General features: G+C 41.7%; 1 pseudogene; it reads left to right on the top strand.

Moving 5' to 3' along the window:
• Window positions 1–13678: 13678 nt before the first annotated feature.
• LOC116647113 lies at window positions 13679–14176 on the top strand (annotated as a pseudogene).
• Window positions 14177–14737: the final 561 nt, after the last annotated feature.

Raw genomic sequence — 14737 nt, 5'->3', positions numbered from 1 at the left:
ATGAAAATTGCCCGGTTACTTATGTATTTTGTGGATAAAGTCTAGCTGTCCCCTCTAAATGACATAGTCTAGTTTACAATATATTCATTTATTTAATAGTGTCTTTGTTCTCCAGGGCATCCTTCTTCTTTTAGGACGTAATAAAAACCAAAGTATGACACATTTTTCTGTGAAACTTTCTGTTTAAGTTCATTCTGTTCTACATTTTAATTCAGATGACAAACAAAGAGCATGCATGAGTCACTGACTAAGTCAAACTTCCCTGACTCAAGTTTTCTTGTGACAACATTTACAGTCTCTTCAATTCCTAAGCACTAGTCTATAAAAATGGGAAGCTTTGGTTTTCACTTTCAACTCTTCAGAAAGCTCTACCAAACCTTATGGTTGTCCTCAGATGCTGCTCCTGAATCTGTGGCTGAAATTTTAAGTTGACGTCTTTTTTTTTCCCCAAAATGATACTTCTTTTAAGAAGCATTTAGGAACATTTCAAAAATTTCATAAAAAGTTCATCAGACTTGGGACGCCTGGGTGGTTCAGTCAGTTAAGCGTCTGGCTCTTGATTTCGGCTCAGGTCATGATCTCAGGGTCATGGGATTGAGCCCTGCATCTGGCTACCCACTCAGCGGGGAATCTGCTTCTCTCCCTCTCCCTCTGCTCCTCCCTCTGCTCACTTATTCTTTCTCTCTCTCTCTCTCTCAAATAAATAAAATAAAATCTTTAAAAAAAATGTGTCTAAAAAAAAGTTTATCAGACTTCCCTCAGCCTCGATATCCAAGGAAGTCTGGGCCGTCATTTTGCTCAGTAATTATATAGAGGAGTTGGGATAGTGGTTGCGGACTCTGAGTGATGTGGTTACAAGAGTCACTTATAAGGTAAATAGCTGAGAAATAAACAACTAAGCTTTCCTAGATCACCCTTCATTTGACCTCAATTCATTCTGTTTAGGTCCAAATGCAGTTTGATGAAGAAATCAGAAGGAGGGAGAGGTACAGGTCTCTACAATGCCATAGGTAAGAAAGAGAAAAGCATTTTCCTATTATCATGTGATAATTACCACATCCTATCGTAGACTCTTCAGGTCTAGATTAGGGAGCATTAAAGGTCGTCTGCTCAGATCACCCATGTGATGGCAGAATCTCCTTTCCAATACTTGCCAAATCCTTGTCTAGCCTCTGCTTGGACACTTGCAATGACACTTAACTTCCTGTCTCAGAAGGCAGCCGATTCCATTCTACTCACATTAACCCAGAGTCTGTAGCTTCCACCCACTTGTTCTAGTTCTACTCCATGAGGCCATTCAGAAAAAGTCTAATGCCTCATCCACATAACAGTCTTGCACATATTTGAAAATAGCTTTCAAAGAGCTCCTGGCTTGTTCGGTCGGTAGAACATGGGACTCTTGATCTCAGGGTTGTAAGTTCAAGCCCCACATTGGGTGTAGAGATTACTTAAAGAATAAAATCTTAAAAAAAAAAGAAAAAAAGAAAACAGCTTTCATATCCCCCATGTTATGTCTTTTCAAGGCTGAACATCTCTAGTTTCTTCAAGTGTTCCTCCTATGACAGTGGAGACGCTTAATAAATAAGCATTTGCGGGAGGAATGAATAAGTGGTTGCTCTTCTTTGAATATACTGGTTTTGACTACATCATTTTAAAGATTAATATTTATGGAATATTTACTATGTGATACTTCATTGAGTCTTCACAATAACCCTATTATTATTTCTATTTTACAATTGAGAAAACTGAGACATTGAGTGTTTAAGTGACTCGTCCGAGGTCATACTCAAAAGGAACAAAACTAGAATGTGAAGTATGGCAGTGTGATACTCAAGCTCCTATTACACTCTGCATTCTTAACAGTGTTGCTCAGAGTGTCAACTATACTCAAATTAAAAAAAATTCTTTTTAAGTGTTGCTTAGACATGAACAGCAGTCCCTTAGATGCAGCAGAGAGTAAAGTATGACTATCATCTACTTCTTAGACGTTATATTTCCATGAATGTGGTCTCGCATCAATTGAATGCTGGGTGGGGGAGGACAATTCATATTATTGGCTTTACATTAAGCTTACTCTTTTAAAGTGACAGCATTCTTGGGGCGCCTGGCTGGCTCAGTCGGTGGAGCATCCGACTCTTGATCTTGGGGTCATTGAGTTTAAGCCCCATGTTGGCTGTAGAGATTACTTTTTTTAAAAAAAGTGACACTGGGGCACCTGGGTGGCCCAGTTGGTTAAGCATCTGCCTTCCGCTCAGGTCATGATCCCAGGGCCCTAGGATTGGGTCATGCATTGGTCTCCCTGCTCGTCAGGGAGTCTGCTTCTCCCTCTCCCTCTACTCCTCCGCTTGTGCTCTCTCTCTCTCTCTCATTCTCTCTCTCAAATGAATAAATAAAATCTTAAAAAAAAATTTTTTTTTTAAAGTGACACCATAGCGGCCCCCGGGTGGCTCAGTTGGTTGTGTCCAACTCTTGATTTCTGCTCAGATCATGATCTTGGGGTCCTGGGATTGAGCCCTGAATTGGGCTTCGTGCTCAGTGTAGAGTCTGCTTGTCCCTCTCCCTCTGCTCCTCCCCACGCTTGCTCTCTCTTTCTCTCTAAAATAAATAAATAAATAAAATCTAAAAAAAAAAAAAAAAGTGACAACATTCTCAACCTGTCTTCATGCAGTTGGTTTTCTGAACTCAAGTGTATGACCTTATATTTTGCCCTGTGAAGTTTCATCTTTCTTCATTCAGTCAGTCTAACTTGTCCATATCTCTTTGAGTCCTAATCTTGCTGTCTAACAGAATTACCATTCCTCCACGTTCACATCTACTGCAATACAAATGAATCGATCATGCTCTACTTTCTTGAGAAGTTTGATGAACAAGGGAAGGATGCAGAAAAAACCCTATGGCAAACCACTAGAAACTTCCTTTACAAGTGCCATCATTTCATTTATCAGCACCCTTTTTAAAAAACATTTAATTAATTTATTTGACAGAGAGAGAGAGAACACAAGCAGGAGGAGCGGCAGGGAGAGGGAGAGGGAGAAGCAGGCTCCCTGCTGAGCAGGGAGCCCAACACGGGGCTCAATCCCAGGACCCCGGGATCATGACCGGAGCCGAAGGCAGACACTTAACCGACTGAGCTACCCAGGCGCCCCTTATCAGCACCCTTTGAGCACAATCAATCGGCTGCCAATTCATCAAATTGTTTAAAAAGCCAGCTCATTCATAGCAGATTATTCACAATAGCCAAAAGTTGGAAACAACACAAATGTCCATCAACAGATGAATGGATAAACAAAATGTGGCACATACATCCAAGCCTTTTTAAAATTTTTATTTATTTATTTGAGAGAGAGAGAGTGAGAGAGAGAGAGAGAGAGCATGACCGGGGGGTGGGGCAGAGGGAGAGGCTAGACAAGCAGACTTCCCACTGAGCAGGGAGCCTGACTTGGGGCTTGGTCCCAGGACCCTGAGATCATGACCTGAGCCAAAATCAAAACTCAGACGCTTAACCGACTGAGCCGCCCAGGTGCCCCTCAGTTTTTTGCCCACAGGTTTTTGTGTTTGCAGACTGCCAGCTCCTCAGTCCTCCCTGCTCCCTCCACCACCACTATGTCCACAAACACCACCAGAACCATGCATCTGCGGATCCCCTGGATCTGAAGCTGTGTGAGTGTAGGACTGCCCCTTAGCCCCCTGCAGCTGATTCCCAGCATGGTGCTTGCACGCAGCTCTGACCCCTCCAGTTGGGCACCTACAAACCTCCCGACCGTACTGCCAACACTGGCCTCCGTGACCACGTACATACCTATGAGGAGATCCTGCAGCACTGGTGCAGCCATTATGGAAAATAATATGGTGGTTCCTCAAAAAATTGAAAATGGAACTACCTTATGATCTAGCAATTCTGCTTCTGGGTATGTATCTGAAGGAAACAAAATCGCTATCTCAAAGAGCTGTCTGCACTCCCATGTTCACTGCAGCATTATGTACAATAGCCAAGACATGGAAACAACCTAAGTGTTCACTGATGGTTGAATGAATAAAGAAATATATATGTATACACACATACACACACACAATAGAATATTATTCAGCCATTAAAAAAGAAGGAAATTGGGGCGCTTGGGTGGCTCAGTCGGGTAAACATCCGACTCTTGGTTTCAGCTCAGGTCATGATCTCAGGGTCGTGGGATCCAGCCTGCCTTGGGCTCTGCACTCAGCGAGGTGTCTTCTTCTCCCTCTCCCTCTGCCCCTCCCCCCACTCTCTCTCTCTTTCTCTCTCTCTTTCTCAAATAAACAAATCTTTAAAAAAAAGAAGGAAATCCTGCATTTGCAACAACAAGGATGGATCTTAAGGGCATATGGAAAAAGACAAATACTATATATCTCACTTATATGTGGAGTCTAAAAACTTCAAAGTCCTAGAAACAGAGAGTGGATCTATGGTTACCAGGGGCTGGGGGATGGTGTGGGGAAATGGGGAGACATTGGTGAAAAAGTACAAACTTTCAGTTATAAGATGAATAACTTCCAGGGATGTAATGTACAGCACGATGACTATAGTTAACAATACTGTATTGTAGCCTTGCAAGTTGCTATGAGAGTAAATCTTAAATGTTCTCACCATAACTACAATAACAAAATGGTAATTATGTGAAGTAGTAGATGTGTTGAGTAACCTTATTATGGTGAACAATTTGCAATATATACATGTACCAAATCAATCACACTGCATACTTAAACCTACACAATATTATATGTCAATTATATCTCAATAAAGTTGGGAAAAAAATCAGATGGAAATTCTAAACCGAAAACTAGTATCTGAAATTAAGAACTAAATACAAGCATTTAGCAACCAAATAGACCCGAAAGAAGACAGAATCCGTGAGCTGATAAATAAACTAAACTGTAGTACAGAGAGGGAAAAAAAGAATAAAAAAAATAGAGAAAGGAACACAGACATGTGGGACACATTGTAAATGTCTAATATATATGTAATTTAAGTTCCAGAAGGAGAGGAGAGAGAACAAATGGGGCAGAAGTAATATTTAAAGAGATTATGGATGAGCTTTTTCCAAAACTGAGTGAAGATGTTAACACACAGATCGAAGAAATTCTATCTAGAGGCTAAATACTCATATACAAAAAAAAAAAAACAACAACACACACAAACACAAAAAAACCGCACATATAGGCATGTCATAGTAAAATTGCCTGAAGATTAAAGGCAAAGTTTTAAAAGCAACCAGAGAGAAAAAGACAAATTACCTTCAAAAAAGCAAGAATAAGTCAAACAGAGAAAGACATGTATCATATGACCTCACTGATATGAGGAATTCTTAATCTCAGGAAACAAACTGAGGGTTGCTGGAGTGGGGGGTGGGGTGGGAGGGATGGGGTGGCTGAGTGATAGACACTGGGGAGGGTATGTGCTCTGGTAAGCGCTGTGAATTGTGCAAGACTGTTGAATCTCAGATCTGTACCTCTGAAACAAATAATGCAGTATATGTTAAGAAAAAAAAAAAGAAGATAGCAGGAGGGGAAGAATGAAGGGGGGGAAATCGGAGGGGGAGACGAACCATGAGAGACGATGGACTCTGAAAAACAAACTGAGGGTTCTAGAGGGGAGGGGGGTGGGAGGATGGGTTAGCCTGGTGATGGGTATTAAAGAGGGCACGTTCTGCATGGAGCACTGGGTGTTATGCACAAACAATGAATCATGGAACACTACATCTAAAACTAATGATGTAATGTACGGTGATTAACATAACAATAAAAAATTTTTAAAAAATTCACACACACACACAAAAAAGCAAGATAAGCCTTAGAAATGACTTCCCCAAACATTTTGAAATCTACTCCCCTAAAATCAAGGATACACTTATGAATATGCCTTTAGTTCTTTTTGTTATAATTCCAAGTTACTGTCAACCCAATCACCTTCTTTCAGTGTTATTGACACTTCAGTATTATCAGCAGGTTCTCCAGAATGAGATCCATACTCAGTGGGAGGCAGTGTGGTCTGGTGGAAATAGCAGTGTCCTGCTTCTAACAAGCTGTGTGACCTTGGGCTAGTTGGTTAAAGTCTTTAAACCTCGGTGATGTTTCTCATCTGCAAAATGCAGTTTCCATTTTGTAGGGTTAGTGTGGCAATTACATGAACAACGCTTGTAGCCCAGTACCCATTATGATATAGGAGTTCCGTGAAAGGCAGCCTCGTATCTTCTTTTAAGATAGAACAGTTTCAGCAGAGCAAGTAAAGAGTCTACCAAATATTTCACTTTTAGCAGAATGAGAAGCAACAGCAACCATCTGATGATAAACTGGATCATGGTGATGGTGATGATGACTCTCCCTACCATTTATTGGAGCCCTTACTATGTGCCAGTTTACTTTTATTTACCGTTTTTTTAAAAAAAAGATTTTATTTATTTATATGAGAGAGAGACAGAGATAGTGAGAGAGCATGAGTGGGGGGAGGGGGAGAGAAGGAGAAGCAGGCTCCCCGCTGAGCAGGGAGCCCGACCAGAGGCTGGATCCCAGGACCCCGAGATCATGACCTGAGCTGAAGGCAGGTGCTTACCCTGACTGAGCCACCCAGGTGCCCCACCTTTATTTAGCCTTAATAGCAACCCCATAAAACCAGTACTATCATTGTCCCCAGTTTACAGTTGGGGAAATTGAGGCTTAAGGAGGATAAGTAACATACTTTAAAAAAAAAGATTTATTTATTTGAGAGAAAGAGAGAGAGCGCGCACAGGGCAGGGAAGGGCAGAGGGAGAAGGAGAGAGAGAATCCCAAGCAGGCTCCACACTCAGCTCATAGCCGGAAGCGGGTTCGATCCCACCACCCTGAGATCATGACCCCAGCAGAGACTGACTGAGCCACCCAGGTGCCCCTAAGCAACATACCTAAATTGGAAGTGGCAGAGCCAGATCGAAACCAATATGCCTCTGACTTTGAAGTTGTACTCTGGGTGTAGATGACCCTCAGCACTCACCTCTGCAAGGTCACCGTGGCTCTCGGCAACCCTGTCCACACGAAGTTCTGCTGTGCAGTGGTCCCGCTTCCATGTTTCCCTCCATTCGCCTGGCCCAGTTTTCTCTGTGGTTTCTTCACTCTGCTCTGTGTCCCTACACACAACTGGATGCCTCTGAAGTCTTGAAATGGGACATTTCCCTAGGATTTTGGGTTTTTTTTTTAAATGTGGTTCCCATTCTACTCCAATGAACTTCACTTTCCCACTTTTCACCTGTCTCGGTGACATTGGTGCTCAGTCCAATCCCCAAGTTTCCAGTCCCCTGCAATGACTAACACACTTTCATCTTAGTAATTAAGACTCAGTCATGCTGGTTTCTAAGCTTCAGGCTCTGATTTCATTCAAAGCTCTCTTGTCCCAGGGCAGAGAAGAGCACCCAACTTGGTTCTAGAGCAGAGTAGGGGGTTGCCTTCTCTCCTGATCTCTCTGCCCCCTTCTCTGCACTGGGAACATTAGAGTTGGGATAGGAAGGAGGAAGAGGAATGTCTGACTACTGTGGTGAGTTTCTTCTACCCTATTTATGGGTCATCTATACAGCACAGTGGATAGTACTGATCCTCCAAATGGGGTGTATATACCCAGGGGGAGGTACCAGAGGCCCTATTGGGTGCCGTAAGAAAAATTAGAACTTCTATCTACAGTTTTTTTTTAATCCAAAGAAATTGTTTATTTTTTTAAAAGATTTATTTATTTGAGAAAGACAACATGAACGGGGGGGAGAAGCAGAGGGAGAAGCAGACTCCCTGCTGAGCAGGGAGCCTGATGCGGGGTTTGATCCCGGGACCCTGGGATCATGACCTGAGCCCAAGGCAGATGTTTAACTGACTGAGCCACCCTGGCACCCAGCAAAGAAATTTTTAAAAGTCAGCTTCACTAATGTTTAATATGCAAATTGAAATCAGCACCTTCCTTGGATCCATATATCAGATGGTCACATACGCCTGGGGGATTCTTGGGTAAGAAGGGGAGTTCCACAAAGCATATGACTTGCCAGGGGTGCTCACCCACATTCCTTGGCTTTCTAGTTTGTAGTTTATCTGTGGAGGGTTAAATGTACTATGCAAAATATTATCTAATTTTAGCTAAACCTACTCTAATATAATGGATAAATGGTTTTAGAAGATCATTGCAAAGAATCCATGGGTTGAAGTGAATGCTAATAATATGAGCACAAAGAAAATGGCAGAGCAGATGTTTCTCATTCTCCCAATATAAGCACCTCTTCATTTCTATTTCAAGGTGAAGAATGAGACACTCTAATCAGATACAACAAAAAGTCAGGCAAAGGTCTTTCTAATTATCAAGATGATTATTAGAAATATGGGTTTACATTCACATCTTATCTCGTTTGCTTTATTATGTTGTCCCATTCTATATATTCCAAGAGAAATATTTGAAATATAAGCATCTCTCCTGATCCAATTCTGTTGCCTGCTTCCTTTATTCTTTGATATAATATAAAAAATAGATGGGATGCTTGGCTGGCTCATTTGGAGGAGCATGCGACTTTTGATCTCGGCGTTGTGAGTTCAAGCCCCACGTTAGGTGTAGAGATTGCTTAAATAACTCTTTAAAAAACATAAAAATAGAGGCGCCTGGGTGGCTCAGTCAGTTAAGGGTCTGCCTTCAGCTAAAGTCATGATCCCAAGGCCCTGGGATCGAGCCCCATGTCAGTTCCCTGCTCAGTGGAGAGCCTGCTTCTCCCTCTCCCTCTGCCCGCCTGTCTACCTACTTGTGATCTCTCTCTCCGTCAAAGAAATAAATAAAATCTTAAAAATAAATAAATAAATAAATAAAATAAAAATAGATTGAGGAAGGGAATGATTCCAGAGGATTTCAAAGTTTGAGTCCTGAGTGACTGGATGAATTGTGATGTGGAAAGTTGAGAATGAAGTCTGAGGCCAGAAAAAGACACCTAAGTGAAAAATGAATAGCACACACCCAAAATAGCACATTTAGACATATACACTTAAAGAGTTTCATTTTGAAGAACTTGAAAAAATGAATTTGTAAATTCAAATTTTTATAAGTGGAAAAAATTGCTACAGTATGCCAAAGCAATGCGCTGCATTATACTTTTAAAAAATAAAGATGTTAAATGTTGAGTGCATTTATACGTAATTACACATTTTGAAGGAAAAGTGTCAGTTCCAAAGTGGTGGTGCATGAAAAAGTGTAAACACCATGTCATTTTAATTATACATTTTGCAAATAAAGCATTGCATTAAAAAAAAAACCTGACTTCTCAGTGGAAACAATAGAAGCCAGAACATAATGGAATGACATTATTACAGTGTGAAAGAAAATGACTGTAAAAGTAGAACTCCATAACCAGGGAAAAGATCCTTAGGAAGGGAAGGTGCCATAGATATGTCAGACAAACCAAATCTGAGCGAATTTATAGTCAGCAAGCTCGCATTAAAGGGAATTCTTTACGCAGAAGGGAAATAATCCCAGATAGATACTAAAAAAAGGCAGGAAGGAATGAAGAGCAATGGACAACTAAATGTGCAGGTAAAAACAGGTCAATTCGGTTGTAGAAAACAACAATAATAATGCTTAGTAGCTTTTAAAATATATATAGAGAGAATTAGGGGCACTTGGCTGGCTCAGTAGGTAGAGCATATGACTCTTGATCTCAGGGTTTTAAGTTCAAGCCCCGTATGGGGTGCAGAGATTACTTAAAAATAAAATCTTTAGGGACATCTGGGTGGCTCAGTCAGTTGAGTATCAGCCTTCGGCTCAGGTCATGATCCCAGGGTCCTGGGATCAAGCCCCACATTGGGCTGCCTGCTCCGTGGGGGGCCTGCTTCTCCCTCTCCCTCTGCCTGCCACTCTGCCTACTTGTGCTCTCTCTCTATCTCTCTCTCTGTCAAATAAATAAATAAAACCTTTAAAAAAAATAAAGTCTTTTTAAAAAGGAATATATATATGTATATATCTATATCTACATATATATATAGAGAGAGAGAATTAAAATGCATGACAACATCATGGAGTTTGAGTGGGGTTGATCCTAATGCTTAACTTCAGAGTTGGGCATGTGATACAGATCTAGCCAATAAAACACCATGATGATTGGTTAAGTCAGGGGTATGTGACCAAAGATGAACCCATAAGAACCAGCAAATACCAGCCCTGAAACTTTTGTGGAAAGTATTGTGAGTATTCCAAGGCTTAATATAACAGTGGGATGGCCCATCTAAAATGAATCCAGAACACAAGGAAACAGAAGGGATAAAGAAAGAGGTTTATTTTGGATTTAAGCTCCTGGATCCAGCTATACTAAAACTAGTCCTACCTCTGGAATTTGCAGTTATGTGTATTAGCTTCCTTCTTTTTTTTTTAAAGTATGTTCTACACTCAACATGGGACTTGAACTCACGACCCCAAAATCAAGAGCTGCATTCTCTACCTACCAACTGAGCCAGCTAGGTGCCCCAGGTTCCTTCTTTTTTTAAGCATGAATACAATAATGCAAAATGAGAGTGTAAATGGAGTTAAAGAGCTTTAAGGTTATAACATTACTGGGAAAATGGAAAAGAAGTAATTTGTTTTAGGTTGCAACAAGTCAAGGATGCACGTGTAATTTCTAAAGTAACCACTGGAAGAATAACAAAAGAATATACAATCAACCAAGCTAGTAGAAAATTTGAATACCAACATCAAAGGTAAATCTAAAAGAAAGCCAAAAAGGAAAAAGAAAGGAATATAAAACAAGTATATCAAATGGGGGGGGGGGGAAGGTGGCCATTAAAACCCCAAATATATTTCTAATTTCTTTTTTTTTAAGATTTTATTTACTTATTTGACAGAGAGAGAGACAGCGAGAGAGGGAACACAGGCAGGGGGAGTGGGAGAGGGAGAGGGAGAAGCAGGGCTTGACGCAGGGCTCGATCCCAGGACCCCAGGATCATGACCTGAGCCGAAGGCAGACACCCAACTGACTGAGCCACCCAGGCACCCCTCTAATTCCATTAAAAGCAAATAAGCTGGTGATGAAAATGTTCTAAAATTAATTGTGGTGAGGACTGCACAACTCTGTGATGAAACTAAAGGCCACTGAATTGTACACTATAAATGGGTGACTTGTGTGGTATGTGAATTACATCTCTCAATAAAGCTGTCTTTAAAAAGTGAATGGACTAAATATACCAACCAGAAGATCAAAATTGTCCAACTGGATATAAACAAAACCCAACTACATAGGGCACCAGGGTGGCCCAGTCGGTCAAGTGGCCAACTTGATTTTGGCTCAGGTCATGATCTCAGAGTTCTGGGATCGAGCCCCCTGTTGGGCTCCGCACTCAGCATGGAGTCTATTTGAGGATTCTCTCCCTCTCTCTCTACCCCTTCTCCCCCGCCCCTCAAATAAATAAAGAAATCTTTAAAAATATTAGTTGAAAGTAAAAGAATGGTGGGGGTGTTTGGCTGGCTCAGTCAGTGGAGCGTGAGACTCTTGATCTTGGGGTTGTGGGTTCAAGCCCCATGTTGGGTGTGGAGATTACTTAAAAATAAAATCTTACCATAAAAAGAAAAAAAAAAGTAAAAGAATGGTTAAAAGATGTATCCTGCAAACACTAAGTACAAGAAAGCTGATATAGCTGTACTAATACCAAACAAAGCTTGACTAGAGATAGAGAAGAATATTTCATAATAATAAAGGAATCAATTGACTAGGAAAATATAACAAATCGTAGAGCTATATGCACCCATAACCAATATAAAGCAAAACTTGATGGAACTAAAAGGGACAAATCCACAACCACAGTAAGAAGTTTGAACACACCTCTTTCAATAGCTAATAGAATAAGGAAACAAAAAAATCAGTGAGACAGAAGATCTAAATAACACAATTAGCAAATTCTATATATCTAGGTATCTAGACATATATTTTGTATATATACATAGTATATGTATATATATTACATATATATAAAACACTCTACCCAACAATAACATAATATGTATTCTTTTCAAATGCAAATGTAACACTTACCAAAATTGACCATATACTGAGTCATAAAACAAGCCTCAACAAATTTCAAACAATTCAAAGCATTCAGAGTATGTTCTGTCACCACAGTAAAAGTAAGCTGGACATCCATAACACACAGAGGACTCTAAAATTCTCAACTGCTTGGAAAGTAAGCAACGATAACAAAAAAATAATATCAGAATATAATGAATAACATTTTAAGCCCATAAACTTGACAACTTGTATGAAACGATAAATTGCTCAAGAAACACAACTTCCCAAAGTACCAGAAGAATAAACAGAACATAATCTAAAGAATCTGTTATCTGTTATAGAAATTGAAGCACCTTATAAAGCATCTTCCCAAAGAAAAGCCCAAGACCCAGATGGCTGAACTGGTGAATGCTTCTAGACATCTAAGAAAAAAAAAGAAAAAAGCTCATCTTCACAAACACTTCCAGAGAATAGAAAAATAGTGAAACATCTCAAATTCTTTTTATGAGGCCAAAATAATCTTGTTACCAAAACCTGATAAGGATTATAAGAAAGGAAAATTGCTGAAAAATCTCTCTTGTGAGCATAAAGGTGAAATTCCTAAATATAGTATTAGCAAATGAATCAAGAACTATATACAAAGAATAATATGTCAGAAACAAATGACTTTTTTCTAGGACTGGAAAAGCTAATATTCTAAAATCAATAAATAGAGCCACCACATAAATAGAAAAAAAATTAAAAAATTTTATCATCATCATCTTGATAGATGCAGAAAAATCTTTAAAAATATAACATTCATATAACATTCAGATGCACCATCTTGGCTCCAGATCAAGCTGGAGGTGTGCATGACTGCGGTGGTGAGAGCCTGAATCCAGCAAGGGGCAGGAGGTACCTGTGGCCAGCTGGACTTTGGGGGCAGACGATGGAGACCACCAAAGCCGACTGGGCCATGGACCCAACACCAAGGGTAAGTCCGCATCAAGCCTCTACTTCTGAGTTTCTGAGAGACCAAGAGGGTCTCTTGGTCTCTTCTGAGAGAGGGGTTGGGGAGATCAACGCTGGGAATCTCAGGGTGAGGGTTACCCGGCCCTGTCTTAGGGATTCTGGAGTGTAGGAGGGGGGTCAGTTCTGTTTTTGAGGAGCATTTGGATGAAAGCTCTTGGCTCTGTCTCAGGGAGCTTGGAGTATAGGAGGCTCTGAAGTGAGGGGGCCTGGTCCCTGCCTTGGAGAGTTTGGGGTGAGGAGCACTTAGTCTCATTCTTTGGAGTCTGGGCCAAGGGTACTGGTACTGTCCCAAGGAGTTCAAGATTAGGGAAACTTGGTCCCAGTCCTAGGAATCCTGGGATGAGAGTGCTTGGCTCTATCCCAAAGAACCTTGTGTTTGAGGAGTTTGGTTGTGTCCCAGGGACTACAGGGTGGGGGGAGGGTTATGGCTCTGTCCAGAAAAAATGGGGGTTTATGCCTCACAGCCCCTTCCCAAGGTGAGGCGGGCATGACACCAGTCCTGAGAAGCTGGGAGTGAGGGAGTATGGTCTTGTTCCTAGGAAGTCTGGGATGAGGAGCAGGGAGGCCATGTTGTGAAGAGCCAGGGTTGGGGGATGGCCTGGGGCACCTTGCCCAGCATGCATCTGACACATCCCTGCAGTGGGCAGAGAGATTCAAACATGGCAGCAAGCAGAACGGAGCACTATCAGAAAGCTGGCTCTGTGGAACTCCCAGCACCTTCCCTGATGGCCCAGCTACCTCCTGATAGCCTGGAGATGCAGATCCAAGATGGCAGCAAAATCCGCAACCTGCTGGGGCTGTGGTGTTCTCAGGCTCTGGCCTGTGTGGGGCTGCGCATGGCATACGGTGTGCCCAGGTTCTGGCCGGGCTGCAGGGAAGGCCGTCAGCTGTGCTGAGATTGCCAAGCGGCAGGTAGCAGACCGGCCCCAGCTTACCAAGCTGTGCTTCCTGCAGACTGAGGACAGCTAGGTGGGTGCCAATCTCACTCAACACTGGCCTAGATCCCTTTATGGTGCCCCACCACGTGCCTGCAGTGTAGGTACTGCTCAGCCATGACCCCCTGGACCCCCGTGAGTGTGGCTACCAGCCCCCAAGGGCACTCGATGGGCCCTACACCGAGCTCCAGCTGTGGTCTCCGACCCTAAAGAAAGGCTTGAGGACCACCCGTTCTCTAGATATGAATGTCTAGGATGTCTGTGCCCTCTCTGACACACCTCTCTAACTGCTCGACATCTCCCCCATGACTTTAACCCACAGAAATGGGCCTGCCGGTCCTGCTTCGCATTCTCTCTGGTGTGCCACAAAGAGTGACAGGTGTGGGGTCCCTGCTCGTTCTGGAATGCTTGAGAAGGGCTTACTCTGCCCTCTACCTACAGTGGCTCTGACAGAGGTCCAAGGAGTGGGTTGGAAATAAAGGTTCTGCCTGTTTGCCTGAAAAAAATGTATATATATGTAATATTCATTCATGATTAGAAAAAAAATATCTGTAGCAAATTAGTAATAGAAAGGAACTTTCTTGATCTTATGAAGGGCATGTATAAAAAATTCAATACTTACATCAAACATCATGCTCAATGATGAGTTACTGAAAAATTTCCCCCTGAGATCAGGAATGGGGCAAAGAATTCTGTTATCGTCACTCCTATTCAATATCAGACTTGGAATCCAGTGCAATAATACAGGAAAAAGCAATAAAGAGCATATGGCAGGAAAGGAAG

The sequence above is a fragment of the Phoca vitulina genome, unplaced genomic scaffold, assembly GCF_004348235.1.
Source record: "Phoca vitulina isolate PV1807 unplaced genomic scaffold, GSC_HSeal_1.0 scaffold39, whole genome shotgun sequence".
Taxonomy (NCBI): Eukaryota; Metazoa; Chordata; class Mammalia; order Carnivora; family Phocidae; genus Phoca; species Phoca vitulina.
The sequence above is the reverse complement of the archived record's forward strand: the minus strand, read 5'-3'. Positions and strand labels throughout refer to the sequence as shown.